General features: G+C 37.4%; 1 long non-coding RNA gene across 1 annotated transcript; it reads left to right on the forward strand.

Annotated features, from left to right (window-relative positions):
* Positions 1–995: 995 nt before the first annotated feature.
* LOC141569278 (uncharacterized) lies at positions 996–1,462 on the forward strand. The gene is made up of 2 exons (XR_012492781.1): positions 996–1,115; positions 1,205–1,462. It is a non-coding gene; the product is annotated as an uncharacterized LOC141569278 (long non-coding RNA).
* The last annotated feature ends 13,981 nt before the right edge of the window (positions 1,463–15,443 follow it).

The following is a 15,443-nucleotide window of genomic DNA, read 5'->3' on the forward strand; positions in this document are numbered from 1 at the left end:
CTGGTTCTAGAATCTGTCCGGTTGTGTCAAGTAGCCTAATTTTCCCTTGCTTTCTCTCACTAGCATTTATGTCATGATTTCTGTGCACATAACCAATACACTGTATTAACACAAACTCACTGCCCTCCCAAATTTATAGAAGAGCCAGTAGTCTACCCAATTCATACCTATATTCAATAAGCCAAATTTTCATGTTATAATAACCCTGTTTTATACTGAAGGAGAGGCTCTCCTCATTAACACTGCCACTAAATGAATTTAGCCTAACTCAGTGTCTATAAGGTTAATTTATTCTTGCCACTATACTAATAGAGACTGAGACGAAGTTACATCATTTTATATATATATATATATAATTTGCTTTTCACATCATTCTTTATTCTGGAAATAAATAAATAAACAAACAAACAAATAAATAAATAGTCTTGAACCCATTCTTCATACTTAGTTCCAAAGATCTTGGCTGACCATCCTTTGATCCACACAGCACTCTCATAACTATTTGTTCTCCCACGGAATTCAGATGGGGTTTCCTCCTCCTAATGAGAGAAATAAGAAAACTCCTTTCCTATATGTAAGGAGGCTCCAAAGTCTAGAAAGTTTCAAAATTATCATTTTATTTCATCTTCATTACAGACTATATGAAAAAAACACTGTTGTACCCATTTTATAGATAAGAAAACTGATTTCAAACAAGTCTAGTGACTTGCTCAAGTTAAAATCACTAATAAGTGAAGAGTGAGGAATTCAGCAGCAGATCTTTCCAATTCTCAACCCAGAGCCCGTCCTGCCTCACTAGCTTCTCTCCTCATTCTCTTGGTCCGTGTTTGGAACACACTTTTCCCTAACACACACATTCCTGAGGTGGGCAAAAATAGCTTCCTCCTTTCTTCCCTATAAAATCTTCATCTTCAGAAATTCCTCCCAAATTAGGAGAAATAAGACATATCTAAAACAAAAACCTAAGGGGGAATTTTTTTTTTTTTTTATACTTACTTTCTTTAGAATGCTACTTCCTGGGAGATAGTAACCATTTCTCAAATGCTATCCAGTGCTTGGCATATTTGTGGAGGCTTGACACAATTTCTACTCACCCAGGAGCATAAAATCAGACAGTAACTAAGGGAAAGGGTGTTAGGATGAAGGGCAGATATCCGAATCTCTTGACCCGTCTATATATAAATAGAATAAAAATAGGATGTAGGCACCTTTCCAACTTGGCGATAAAATTACCAGCATTCTCAGTTGTCTGGTGTATTCTGATACTAAAAAGAAAAGCCATAAACAGGACTCTTTGACTGGTTCCCTGAAGGGAGCCACACTTGTTTCTCAAGATTTCATCCTGTGATGGGTCATGCAGCAGAAACTTTCACTGTCAAAGAGCAAAAACTTTTCTGCTTGACTTCTGAGTCCAGGGATCACATCTCATTTAATTATGTGCCTTCTGTGCCTCAGTCAGTGCCTAGAATACATAAAATTGATATTAAAACGTACTGGAAGGTAATTATAATTTAACTTTGTTGGCAAAAATTTTTCTACCTAAGATGAATTGGGCAACCACGTAATGCCTGGCCTGTACAGGGATTCCCTGGGTCTCACACCTTGAGCCCATCACACAATAAAATGCTCTCAAACTAACACAGAGACACAAACCATCCTAGATTAAAAGAAACATAAGAGTCTTAATAACCAAATGCATTGGATTGGCCTGTTAAGTATCATGATTTAAGCAAACTAATTCAAAAATCCATTTGGGGCAAATGGGAAAATTTGAACATAAATAGGATATATAGCAAAGAAAGACTATTGTTAGGTGCAGTGTCGTTGAGGTTACATAAGAAAATAACCCTTTCTAAATTTTCAATAAAATATTTAAGGATTGAAATGCCATGATTCCTGAGATTTGCTTTAAAATATTTTATCCAAAAAATAGTTAAAATCTAAATGATGAAAACAAGTATACAAGGGGTCACTATTTTTCAGAATTTTTCTTAATAAGAAATTTTTACATAAATGCAAAATAATCACTCGTTGCAATATGACAATACTCTGCCTTTACTTATAAGAGTGTTATTTTCAGATATGATTCAATATTAACACATCATATTCTCACATTCTGTTAGACTTTCATTTCTGGTATTTCATACGCAAACTGTTTAAAGTGGATAATTTAGATATTTACAACAAAAATGTTTGTGTACTAAAATAAAACATAAAGCTTGTACAATCCTACTACAAGGATGTCTACTGCAATTTGCCTTCATGTCAGTGTATATCACTGACTGATTTCAGACAAGCAGGACAACAAGCAAATTCACTCCCACAGGAAAAAAAAGAAGAAGAAGAAAAAAGAATGCCCTGATCACATGCCAGTCACACAGAAAGCTATTTGCCAGTGCTAGCCACTTTATGGTTTTTGCATTCACTTGGTTTAACAAACATTTAGAATACCTACCATTGAACCAGACACTATTTTACGTCCTTCCCAAATCTTAAGTCATTTTATTGCTAATAATAACCTTTGAGGTAAATGCTATTGTTATTTCCCATTCTACAGGTGAGGGAACTGAAGTACACGGGGGCCAAATATCACAGAGCTTTAAGTGGCAGAATTAGGATTAGAATCTAGACAGTCTGACTTTCAGAATCAGCTCTTAACCACGACATGGCAGCTCTTTACTATAGTGACTAAATTAAAAGTCATTGCTGTGGTATTTTTTAAATAATAGTGAAAATTAAGTTGTCTATTCTTAGTAACTTTTAATGATTTTTAAATCATCCATGAAACATAGAGAACATAACACCGGCAGAATGTGAATAAAGTATCCAAAGATGGAATCAAGTGACTTGGGAAGAATGCAACTTGCTCAGGCCTCACTGGCCCCAGAACCACCTTTGCCTTCACTCCTGCTGCTTTCCTTCTTTTTCCTGCCAGTGAACTCCCATTTTGGAAACACCATCATTGCCCCTGAAGATCTGACTCCAGCTCAGACTAGAGGTCTTACCTTGTTTCCCTGAAAATAAGTCCTAGCAGGACCATCAGCTCTAATGCATCTTTTAGAGCAAAAATTAATATAAGATCCGGTCTTATTTTAATATAAGACCCAGCCTACATAATTAATATAATATAATATAATACCAGGTATTATATTAAGTTTTGCTCCAAAAGATGCATTAGAGCTGATGGTCCAGCTAGGTCTTATTTTTGGGGAAACACGGTAGTCCCTCCTGCCTCTACATTTCTGTAGTTCTATTTCTCTATTATATCATATCTTACATGGCTTTGCAGGTGCTTGTTTTTCACCCACATCTCACAGTAAATTAGGGGACCCTCAGGAAGAGAAACTATATATTCATCTTAGTTGTCACCAGCATGTAGTAAATCCCCTGGCTTGAAACAGGGCCTTGGCAAATATTTTCCACTGTATTTTGCAGTACCTCAGGGTCATCGAGTACCCAGCTGATACCCCTGCTCTAACACTTTAGAGCCTTAACTAGGACTCTGTGTGTTATACTTGTCTTCACCATCAGGCTAAGCTCTTTGGAGGCCGGGAGGATGGTATTTTCTTTGTGTGTCTGTCACAACATCTACCACAGTGCTTTGCTCATGCCTGATATTCAAGGATAAATAATTACTAGCATTAATTATCATTCCCCTGTAGATGTGTGGAAGTGCCAATGACTAAAGTACCAGTTGATGGAATGACAAGTAGCCCAAATATTTGCAGTACTATTTCCAAAAAAAAATGAGATTTTAGCTGAAGAATGGAGTACCAAGTCTTTGGAAGGTGATTTACAGCCACCTTGGTGCCTCTGTCTCCTGTGGTCCTGAATATTGACCATTAGGACTCCTTCAGTTGAACTGAGGTGAGAAGCTACTAAGGATACTAAGGAGTAGCCTTTTTCTTCGTGAGAACACAACCACATAAAAATAAGGGCAAAATATTATTTGGGAGGACGATGACACCAAAAAATTAAAAACCCACTTAAAGTGTAACTACCATAGGATTGGGTTCAAATCAAACATGGTCAATCGTAACCATTATCTGAAATAAACAGTCTTGTCATTTCTTGGTTCTTAGGTCGATCTGAACTCAAGGTACAGCAAAACATAAAGCAAAAAGAGGGAGAGATCATAATTCACTCATGCGATGGTTAATTTTAGTTACTAAGGGTCACCGTCATAGTGAATTGTAGGGTTGAGAAAACATATAAACCCTTCCCCTGCCAGCAAACACTAGACCCTTCTAACTTACCCCAATTTCTGTAAAAAACAAGAAATGATTTACCTTATGAAGAGAAAGCCCTGAAAAGAAAACTTACAGTAATTTACATCAGAATTTGACTTTGTGATACATAATTCAGAATACTTTTTAATTTAAAAATAGTTAAAATATTTTCTGTCCATAACTACAGACCTGCACTGTCCAATACAGTGGCTACCAGATATGTGAAATGTGGCTATTAATATTTGAAATGTGGCTAGTCCAAACTTAGATGTGTTTTAAGTGTAAAATACAGATCAAGAATTGTTGATTTGGTTAAAAAAATATAAAATATCTCATCAACACTTTTTATATTGGTTACATATTGAAGTGGTAATATTTTGGATATATTGGGCTAAATAAAATACATCATTAAAATTAATTCCATGTGTTTATTTTTACTTTTTTAATGCCGCTACCATAAAATTTAGTATTACGTATGCGGCTCACATTTGTGGCTTGTGTTGTATTTCTTTTGGATAGCACTGTTATAGACAACAAGGCAGCAGAAACCCAGTAAGACATAGCTTATTCTATAAATCAAATTGTCTTCCCCAAAACCAATGTGCAGTTATAATGGCCTAGGAGCGGCTTTAAGCATATATATAGTGCAATTGGCTACAGCAGAAACTGAAATTCATAGCCAAGTCTAAATGGAACTAAAGTGATATAGGGGAGATATATATATAGATATATATGGATAATATAAAAGAATTAAAAATTTCCAAACCACTGCTCTTTGACTCTGGAAATTAGAGGTATGAAGTCTATTGGAAACCCATACTCAAGACAGACACCCCCTCCTCCCAGATCAACTCTACCATATTCAGCTTCCTGATAAAGGGTCTCCCACCCCAAGGTATCCTTCCAGTTAACTGTCCTCAGGGGGGCCTACTGTCCTCAGTATAGAGCTTGGTAATGAAAGACAGACATTCCTTCTGCTGCTATAGTTGAGTAGTTACTGAAGGTCATTAATATATGATGCAAATTTCTAGGTACTCTGCGTGGAAGAAATGGTAGTCTTTGGTTCTTTCAAATGAGTAGGTATAATATATTTCTTATGTTTCCCTTAGAAACACCAGAGAGGAAGCCCCAAGGGGAATAATACTTACAAAATAAAAAGAGATTATCTGTCTTTTTCCTCCAACTTCCAAGATGAGGAGGAAAATTCATTGATGAGTATTTATTAGCTAATGATGAAAGAGCACTTCAAAAATGAAAATGGCTCTGAAATGTACAGCATTACCCTGACTGCAGAAAATGGAGACTAAAGAGAAAGGGCGCTCTTTAAAATGTCCTCTGCAATTGGCTCTGTCTCTCATGAGCCTCTCAAATTCCTTTGTCCCTCCCACAGTAATAACTTGTCTTCAAGGCCATAGCCAAGAACACATTCTTTGCTTGGTTATATAAGCTTCTAAAAATAGCAATTTATCATGGAAATGCTAAATGACCCTTGAAGACAGTGTTTTTAATAGACTATTAAGTTATTGCAGTGTCTAATTTGTTACATGTTACAAGATAAAAATCATTTTTGATGCTTTTTAAACCTTCAAAGCATATCAGTTTCATGTTTTGGGCATTTTTATCTTTAAAAATCTGAAGAAAGTGTTCCTATGGGCAAAGAAATTTTACCACAGGTATGAATTTTCTCCTCACTATTGAGGTCTAATAAAAAGAGAGGCTAATTCAACACGTAATTTATGTTTCCTGTCTGTCTAGCTAGGTTTGATAAATGAATCCAAAGAAAAAGAATTAGAGAAATTAGCTGGCAGAATACTTAAAGGAAACCTAATAATGGCATTTCTCATTTCTTAAATCTAGAACTTTAAAACTGGAAGAGTCCCAAGAAATAATCTGATGTCTCCCTAAGACCAGAGAGGTTAAGATGCTTGCCAAAGTTACACAGCAGGGCCAGCTTGCTATCCTGTGTCCTGAATCACACATTATCATTCTCCTTGACACCAAGTGAATGAATGAGTCACTGAATGAATGAAAAAAGTGACTCAACCAGAACTTGAGTACTCTCAGGTACAAAAGGCAGGAATAAAAAATGAGGGAAGTAGGGGAGACTTTCTTCACAGAACTCACCAAATGACCAAGACTATATAGAGTCAGGAAGGCTTCCTATACAGTCAACTTATTCAGGTGTGTGTGTGTGTGTGTTTCCCATACTATTTTTTTTTAACTGAGTTAAAATATATGCACAATGGAATACTATTCGGCAGTAAGAAAAGATGATATAGGAACATTTGTGACAACATGGATGGATCTTGAGAGTGTAATGCTGAGCGAAATAAGTCAGACAGAAAAAGCAGAGAACCATGTGATTTCACTGATATGTGGTATATAAACCAAAAACAACAAAAGAACAAGACAAAGAAATGAGAAACAGAAACTCATAGACACAGACAATAGTTTAGTGGTTACCAGAGGGTAAGGGGGGTGGGGGCAGGGAGATGAGGGTAAGGGGGATCAAATATATGGTGATGGAAGGAGAACTGACTCTGGGTGGTGAACACACAGTGAGATTTATAGATGATGCAATACAGAACTGTACACCTGAAATCTATGCAATTTTACTAACAATTGTCACTCCAATAAATTTTAAAAAATGCATATAACGTAAAATTAACCACTTTAAAGTGATCAATTCAGTTACGTAATTTAAGACATTCACAATGCTGCACAACCATCACCTCTATCTAATTCTAAAACATTTTTATCATCCCAAAACAAAACCCTATACCCATCACAGTTACTCCTCTTTTCCCCCTCTCCCCAGCCCCTGGCAACCAACAGTCTGCTTTTTGTTTCTATGAGTTTACCTATTCTGGATATCTCATATAAATGAAATCATACAATAGGTGACATTTTGTGACTGGCTTCTTTCACTTAGCATAATGTTTACAAGGTTCATCCGTACTGCAGCATGTACCAGTATTTTTTATGGCTGGATAATATTCCATTGTATGTATATACCAGGATTTAGTCAACTCCTTAACCATATATAAAGTATTTGTGGTAATTTTTGATCTTCCATGAACACATTCTTAAGAGTCCTCACAAAGAAGCCAGTCATTGCCTGTTCAACAAAATGAAAAGTTGTTTTAATATTGCATTAAATCAGTAAAATAACTCTCTTTGTAAAATCTATGAATCATTTTTAACAACAATCCTGTGAATTGAGTACTATTATCATTGTCTTCATTTTGTAGGTGAGGAAACTGAACTAAAGAGCTAACGTAGCTGCCCAGTGTCCCAACTGACAAAGAGCAGAACCAGGACTGGACCCCTCCCTTGCTATCCACCCCAGCATCAGCATTCATTCGGCTATCCACACTAACCCAGTAACAACTCACTACATCAATTATATTTCTACAAATTAAATTTTGAAAAAAGGCTCTCACATTTAGGACAAGAAAAGTCTCAAATAATGACTAGGTTTAGCTCGAAATATGTTTGTAAGTCAGTCCTTATGATTCATATTTTCCCAAATGAGCAGTGGTATAAATGGTTTGTAGATTCTCATATTAGCCCATCAAAAGCCTAATCCATCATGTAGCAGAACTATATTATTATTGTATTATCAGATTTTAAATTTATGTATTGTATTATTTTTATTAGAAAACACATTCCAATTTGAAAATGGAGATGTCTGAAACTCAGCACTCCCTCCCAATAGTGGTGCTCTCTGCACACTGCCCGCCCCACCACACACCACTTTGCTCCAATATTGTGGAAATTCCAAAAGCAGTGAGGTAGATCCTACTTAAATTAAAGAGGTTAAATTAAAAGAGGCTTAAATTAAAGAGGTTCCCAGGCAAACTTCCAAAGAGGAACAGGGACAGATATGAAAGTTGAACGAACTCTCAGAGCAAAGTGACAGGATATTTAGGAAGTGTAGGGAGAAGTGGAACAGAGCAAGGATAGGTCTGTGTTTGATATTTAGTGATGAGCTACATAGGTTGATTCCCAATCATAGCCCCAAATAAGTTCTAATGTTAAATAGAGACATTCTGGAACATTGTGCCATAATGATAGCCTAGATAATTGAGATAACACCAATTTTACATACATTTTAAGTATGAACTCAAAATAATATAGGATAAATTCTTTCCTATACAGTACTTTAGAGTTTACCACCCATTGTCTCTTGAAGTCCTCACAACAACACTGAGTTAAGATAGCTATTAATAGACCCATTTTATTGATACAGAAATTGATCATGACAGTTAAATGCTATCGCCACACAACTATTAAGTTGTGGAACCAGGATACAAATTCAAGTTTCTTAAGTCTGTGAGTGCTGAGTTCTCTCTGCAAGACCATGCTACCTCAGGCTGAGGATCCTAAGAAAGTAAGACACCAGTATCCTAAATCCACTTGCGAAAAGGAAAGGAACGGAGAAATAAAAATTGTTCCCAGCAGGAGAAACAGCAAAACACAGCATTATCACACACCGTTTATGTGGAAGCAAATGTCACTTTCACCGGAGCATTTCTTATTTCGTGGCTTACTCATCCCTCCTCAAAATCATAAGTTGACCTCCAAGATCATGGGAAGGTGGTCTGCCACATGGAAAGGAAGAGTTCTTTTCATAGTCCAGATTGTTTCAAATCACTTGTTATTCCAGGGATATTCGCAGTTACATTTCATTCCTACACACTGAATATTTTTATCTACAAAACTATTCCTTCTTTTTAAGCACTTACTTAGATAGAAGCCTTTCCATGATACAGTCACGCTGTTTCTAAAACTTGGGTGACTCAAGTCTGCAGCCTCTTTATTGAGTCTCTAAGATTCTTTCAGTCTCCGAGATGGGCACTGAGATTGTTTGTCTGACCATGATGCAAGATGAAGTGGGCTGCTCTTGCCCAGGCTTAGTTGGTATAGGCAGACTAGGTCCCAACTGTGAAAGACCCATCAACCCACCATCAATGCCATCTTGTTCTCCTACTAACAAAGAAACCCCTTTTACATCAAGCTGTGGAAAAGGGAAAGGCTTTAGAGTGCCTGGGATTTATAGACGTGAACTCCATTAGCCAGCCAGCCTCACAACTATCGTGTTTCCCTGAAAATAAGACCTAGCCAGCGTCTTTTGGAGCTAAAATTAATAGAAGATCCAGCCTTATATTATAGTATATTATATAAGACCCGGTCCTATATAATAGTAGAATAAGACTGGGTCTTCTATTAATTTTTGCTCCAAAAGACGCATTAGAGCTGATTGTCCGGCTAGGCCTTATTTTTGGGGAAACATGGTATTGCTATTCTAACACCCAGCTCAGGGTACGTTATAACTGATGGTAATATGTAAGTAGTGATGACATTTTATTTTATTCCCTGTAAAGAGTGACAGAGAGTCTATATGTACATTGGGGTGGGACTGGCAGCTGGTCTATGGGAAGGAGGGAGAAAAAGGTCACCAGTGAATGTTTTACCCTTCTTCCTAAGGCTTTATCATACCTCAGATAGAGTGACCTTAGGCATAAATTGTATGAGTGGAAGTTTAGAAATCTGTATGTTTGGTTCAATTCTGATTTATTCTATTAATGGAATAATGGGCAAATTTTTACTCTCTTGCCTCTACTTCCCAGCCTTTCTACTCAGTGGGTGCTCTTGGTAGAATATTGTGGCCCCTGCATTCCTGGGGTATCATGTAATGCAACCTGAATATGGAATCAGACGCCCTAGACTAGAATTGTGCATTTGATATTTATTGGCCATGTGAACTTAGCTAGGCAGCAACTGGCTAATGAGCCAGCATTTCCTCAACTGTGTACTAAAAATAATAACACCTACTTCTTGGCATTTTTATAGAAATGAAATAAAATGATATCTATGAAAAAAACTTGAAACCTTTAAAATGTTCCTCAAATATGACTACCAACAACAAATGTGAGTCACTGTACAGGCAAAAATAATAAATAATCTAGATCCATCCTTATGTAAGTTTATAGGCAAATTTTCTAAGATGTAAATTGTTTCTACACACACACACACACTCACACACACTCACACACACGAGTGAGCATTCAAATAGTTATCTAGTAAAATCAGACCAGAAAAAAAAAAAAAGGTAACTTAGTGTGTTGTATGCATGAAGGCTAAAGGAGGTTTATGTTAAAGTAATTTGATTTACTAGCTCATGGAACTAGTTACAAATGCAGTTCCATAGACTGACACCTGAATGCCCTGTTGTTGAAAATCCCATAATGAAAACGAGAATGAATTCACTAGTCACTTCCCTGCCCCTAAAAGAGTTTTCCAGCATTTCATTAAAAAAGAAAAAAAAAATTACCACACACTGACTCCTTAACGGTCAAAATATTCTTTTCAAACACATTCTTTCCTTGATTTTCTGTCCCCATGGGGCCCTGCTGTAATGCCTGGCCTTCTGAAACCCCGTGGGTGCAGCTTCCATCTTACTGAGCAGATTTTTCAAAGGAAGCCCCCTTGCTGTGTGCATAGAACTGCCCTCCACAGCTACAGGCATGCCTGTAAGGGGCTCCAGTGCTGGATTTATTTCCCGTATCTTGGACATATCCCTCTCAACCCACTCTCCCTCCCTCCAGTCCCCACTCGTCCTCCCTCCCCTCCCCCTTCATTCCTAAATCCTACAGCCATGACAGAAATAAATTAGCTAGAGGTACAGGTCACACCTTGGAGAGCAGTAAACGTTCTGTGGGAAATCAATAGAAAAGATGGGATTCTCAAACAGCTGAAGCAGAAGGAATGATGCATTGATAGCTATACATGAACCACACAAAGGAGCCTGAGAACAGCCTTCCAGGGAGGGGCCGGTGTACTCCGGGTTCATTTATTCTAACACCTGAACCCGAGATACCACTGCAGAAAAGACGTGCCCCAGATACCTGTGCTTCTGGAGCTTTTTCCCACAGGAAGGCTAAATGTTGCCAGCAATTGTGAAAATTAAAAATTATGTTCAGATGGTAGATGCTAATGCTGGGGCTCCCAGGAAGCACCCGGAGGCCTAAGCTGAGTGTGTGAGACATATCTTTTCCAGGAAAACTTCGTTCCTCTGGCTGCTGACAGCCAAAGACAGGGAGGGGTCATATAGACAGTTCACCGAAGAAATGTAATGCCTAAAGCCATGAGTATGACGAAACAATATGACTTAGGCTCTGACAGACCTGGGCTCCAGTCCTGGTATTATCACTCAGTTAGCAAAAGGATCTCAGGAAAACCCCATTTATAAAATGGCAATATGAAATTTATCTTAGAGACAATTGAGAGGATTCAATTAATATTATACATAAACACCTAGTACAAACCAGGCATGCTATAGATGCTACTTGCTTTTCCTCCTCTCCCTCTGCCTGACCATGAGTAGCTTTTCATTTCTCGAGTTCCATAATTTTTCCCACTACAGATCTTTCACAAAGGTGGTCCCTGATAAAAATTTAATCCAGTAACAAATTCAAAGTGCTCAGGAGGTCTTCCATTACCTCCACAATCTCTATCAGCTATTAAATGTACCCCAAATAAACAATCTAAGTTAATGCAGCGTGCTTGCTACCATGTTTCCCCCAAAATAAGACCTACCCAGAAAATAAGCCGTAGCATGATTTTTCAGGATGCATCCCCTGAACATAAGCCCTAATGCGTCTTTTGGAGTAAAAATTAATATAAGACCCAGTCTTATTTTTGGGGAAACATGATATGTAAACAGTGTTAAAACAAAACTCTACACCTAAGCACCTCATATATAGGAATTCTGGAATTTTCATTGCTCCACACTAAAACCTATTTTTCTCCAGTCTCCTCTTTTTTTTTTTTTTCACATCCAAAAACTGCATTTATTTAATAATTTTATTTTCTTTTCCTCCTCAGTTTGAGCCTAATCTTATTCCTCACACACAGCTGAATTTCAGTAATGAAACAAATAAAGTGGGTAAATCCTTATAAACTACCCAACATACAGATTTTTTTTTAATATTCTCAATTTTTTTTTCATTTTTAATTGTGGTAAAATACACACAACATAAACTTTGCTACCTAAACCATTTTTAAATATAGAGTTCAGTAACATTAAACACATTCACATTATTGTGCATTCATCCTCAGAACTTTTTTATCTTCCCAAACTGAAAACCTATACGCATTAAACAATAACTCTCCCATTTTCCCCTTCCCCAAATCCCTGGCAACTACCTTTCTCTGTCTCCATGAATTTGACTGTTTAGGTACCTCAGGTAAGTGGAATCATATAGAATTTGTCCTTTTGTGACTGGTTGATTTCACTCAGCATAATGTCCTCAAGGTTCATCCATGTTGTAGCATGTTTCAGAATGTCCTTCTTTTTAAAGGCTGAATAATGTTTCATTGTATGTATATACCACATTTTATATACCCATTCATCTGTTGATAGACATTTGGGTCGTTTCCACCTTTTGGCTATTGTGAATAACGATGTTATGAACTTGGGTGTGCAAGTATCTCCTTAAGATTCTATTTTCAATTATTTTTGAGTGTATACTCAGAAGTGGGATTACTGGGTCATACATAATTCTATCTTTACATTTTTGAGGAACTGCCCTACTATTTCCATAGCAGCTTTACCGTTTTACATTTCCACTATCAGTGCACAGGGTTCTAATTTCTCCACATCCTTACCAATACATTTTTTTTTTAAGTAGTCATCCTAATGGGTGTGGTGGTTCTTCCATCTTCTCAGGGAGCATGGGGGGAATCTTTGTGTGTCAAAAATTTGTTTAGTATCCTGACTTATTTTCATCTCTCATTGTATGCAGGAACTTCTTATAATCAATCAAATTCTGCTCTGACTACAATTTCTGTCTAGTTCCTCTGTCTTATCCAATCTTTCGCTAAATTCAAGAAATGTAAAGTTAATTGGGGCAATTAAAGAGTTTTCAGTACTCTGATAGAAAGCATTTTGCCCAGCTCAGTTAATCATGCCTCCTTCCACCTAAGTAAGTGAAGGAGAAAGCCTGTTCAAAACAGAAAAGGTGAAAGCATTAAAACTCCGAGATAATCGCCACGGGGGGAAAGAACAACAACAGGCATTTGTTTAGCAGACTAAATTTTTAAAAAATGACTTTCACATTTGATCATCCCGTCTTAGAAAATTCTAGTGACATTCCAATTTTCAGATGTGAAAACTAAGACACAGTGAAGTGAAATAGTTTACTCAGAGTCACAAAGCTAGAAAATTCCAGGATCCAAATACCAACAATTTCACTCTAAATTCTCTGTTTAATCTAACACAATACTACCTAACAATTACTGAGGTCTTCACTCTGAAGCTGTAAAAGTTTTAAGGACCTATTTGTGTGTGTGTGTGTGTGTGTGTGTGTGTGTGTGTGTGTGTGTTGGGGGGGGGACATAATTTGCAATTGTTGTTCAAGTGGAATGCTTCCCTAAAGGCAGACAGTATGCATAAAGCTAATTAAACACTGACTCCTCAGAGGACCAGACTTGCCCAATTCTGGACAATGCATATTGATGGATACAGAATTAGGCAATATATAGGTATCTTAAGTATTTCCCATCTAAGGAACTTGCAGAAATACTACTCAATAGCTGAGAGTCTATCAGACCACAACCATCTTTTCCCACTGAACATGCTTCTTGGAGGCCTTCCTATTGACATGGAATATATGATATGCTCTGTTGATCAATCACGTGAACGCTCTTTGTCTCAGTGGCCATATACTCTTCTCAGAACAGATTTCCTCCTCTTTAAATTTCCCAGAGATATTGCGAACTTTAAAGAAGCTAATGTTGGTAAAGCATAAAATCTAGCGTTGGGCACATGATAGACTCTCAATGCAACAACGTCCACTTACACTCCACACCCCACCCCCACAGTGACCTTCCCTTCCTAGCATGGACATGTGGCTGAAGGTTGTAGTGGAGCATCTGTAGGAGGACACTGAACTCTAAATAATTTAAAATAGATATTTAAAATCTTTGCTCATCATCCACTGTCCGTGAAGTCCATTTCCCACTTTGGTACCACCACAGCTATTCTGTTGATCTGCACTTAAGTGCTCTGTGCCTTTATATGTCCCATTTATTCAGCTTGACTGAGGGAAGGAGCCATGCCCTTCACTTGGTTTTGTAGCCATGTGACTATGAACTTACACCATTCTCTATACAGAGACTACTCAACTACAAGCCACTGACTTGGTCAGAAGTGGGCCCTTGAACTTTCTCCCTCAGGGGATCTTTCTAACATAATACCATGTGTAAGCTCAGGAGCTTTGGAGCCCAGATTCTCCATCAACCTCAACAGCCCAGTCAGTGCTGATCAGAAGGACTAAGGAATACAAAATCTTGACAGTTGTACAGCTCATCTGTATACGTGCCTTTGCTTGTTTTTCAACACCCATCAGATGAATGAGCCCCAAATAACTTCTGATTATCACTCTTCCCTTCACAGAGATGTCTCACATCTAGGAAGCCTGCTCAGAAGCATTGAAGGTCACCAAATATAACTAGATTTGACTTAACGTACTGCTCATCTCACACATATCTGCCTGGTCACCTCTCCCCAGCCTCTCCCAAGACTGAGATCAAGGAAACCCCTGCTTTTGCCTTAGCCCCTGCACTACTCATAACAGTTTTTGTATTTTCAATAATATACCATAAGTACTACTCATCTGATGATGTTAATTCACCAACACAACCAACTTGAGGATCTGGGAGTTGAGCTAAGAGCTTTTTGGGATTCACAGTGAGAACAGCTGGCACTTACCTTGGTTGATATAGAACACATGCAGCAAGAACATGCACCATTCACAACACTGTAGGGCTCACTCTGTCGAAAGTGTCATGCTAAGTATTACGTGTACATCATCTCATATAATTCTCACAGCAACCCTATGCTAGGTATCCCCATTCTACATATCATGTTTCCCTGAAAATAAGACCAAGCTGGACAATCAGCTCTAATGCATCTTTTGGAGCAAAAATTAATATAAGACCCGGTCTTATTTTACTATAAGACCGGGTCTTTATAATATAATATAATAGCATAACATAACATAATGTAATATAATACTGGGTATAATATAAAATAATATAAAATATAATATTAGGTCTTAGCTTACTATAAGACCTAGTCTTATGTTATGTTATGTTATGTTATGTTATGTTATGTTATGTTATGTTATGTTATATTATATATCAGGT

Source organism: Rhinolophus sinicus, linkage group LG16 (genome assembly GCF_036562045.2).
Source record: "Rhinolophus sinicus isolate RSC01 linkage group LG16, ASM3656204v1, whole genome shotgun sequence".
Classification (NCBI taxonomy): domain Eukaryota; kingdom Metazoa; phylum Chordata; class Mammalia; order Chiroptera; family Rhinolophidae; genus Rhinolophus; species Rhinolophus sinicus.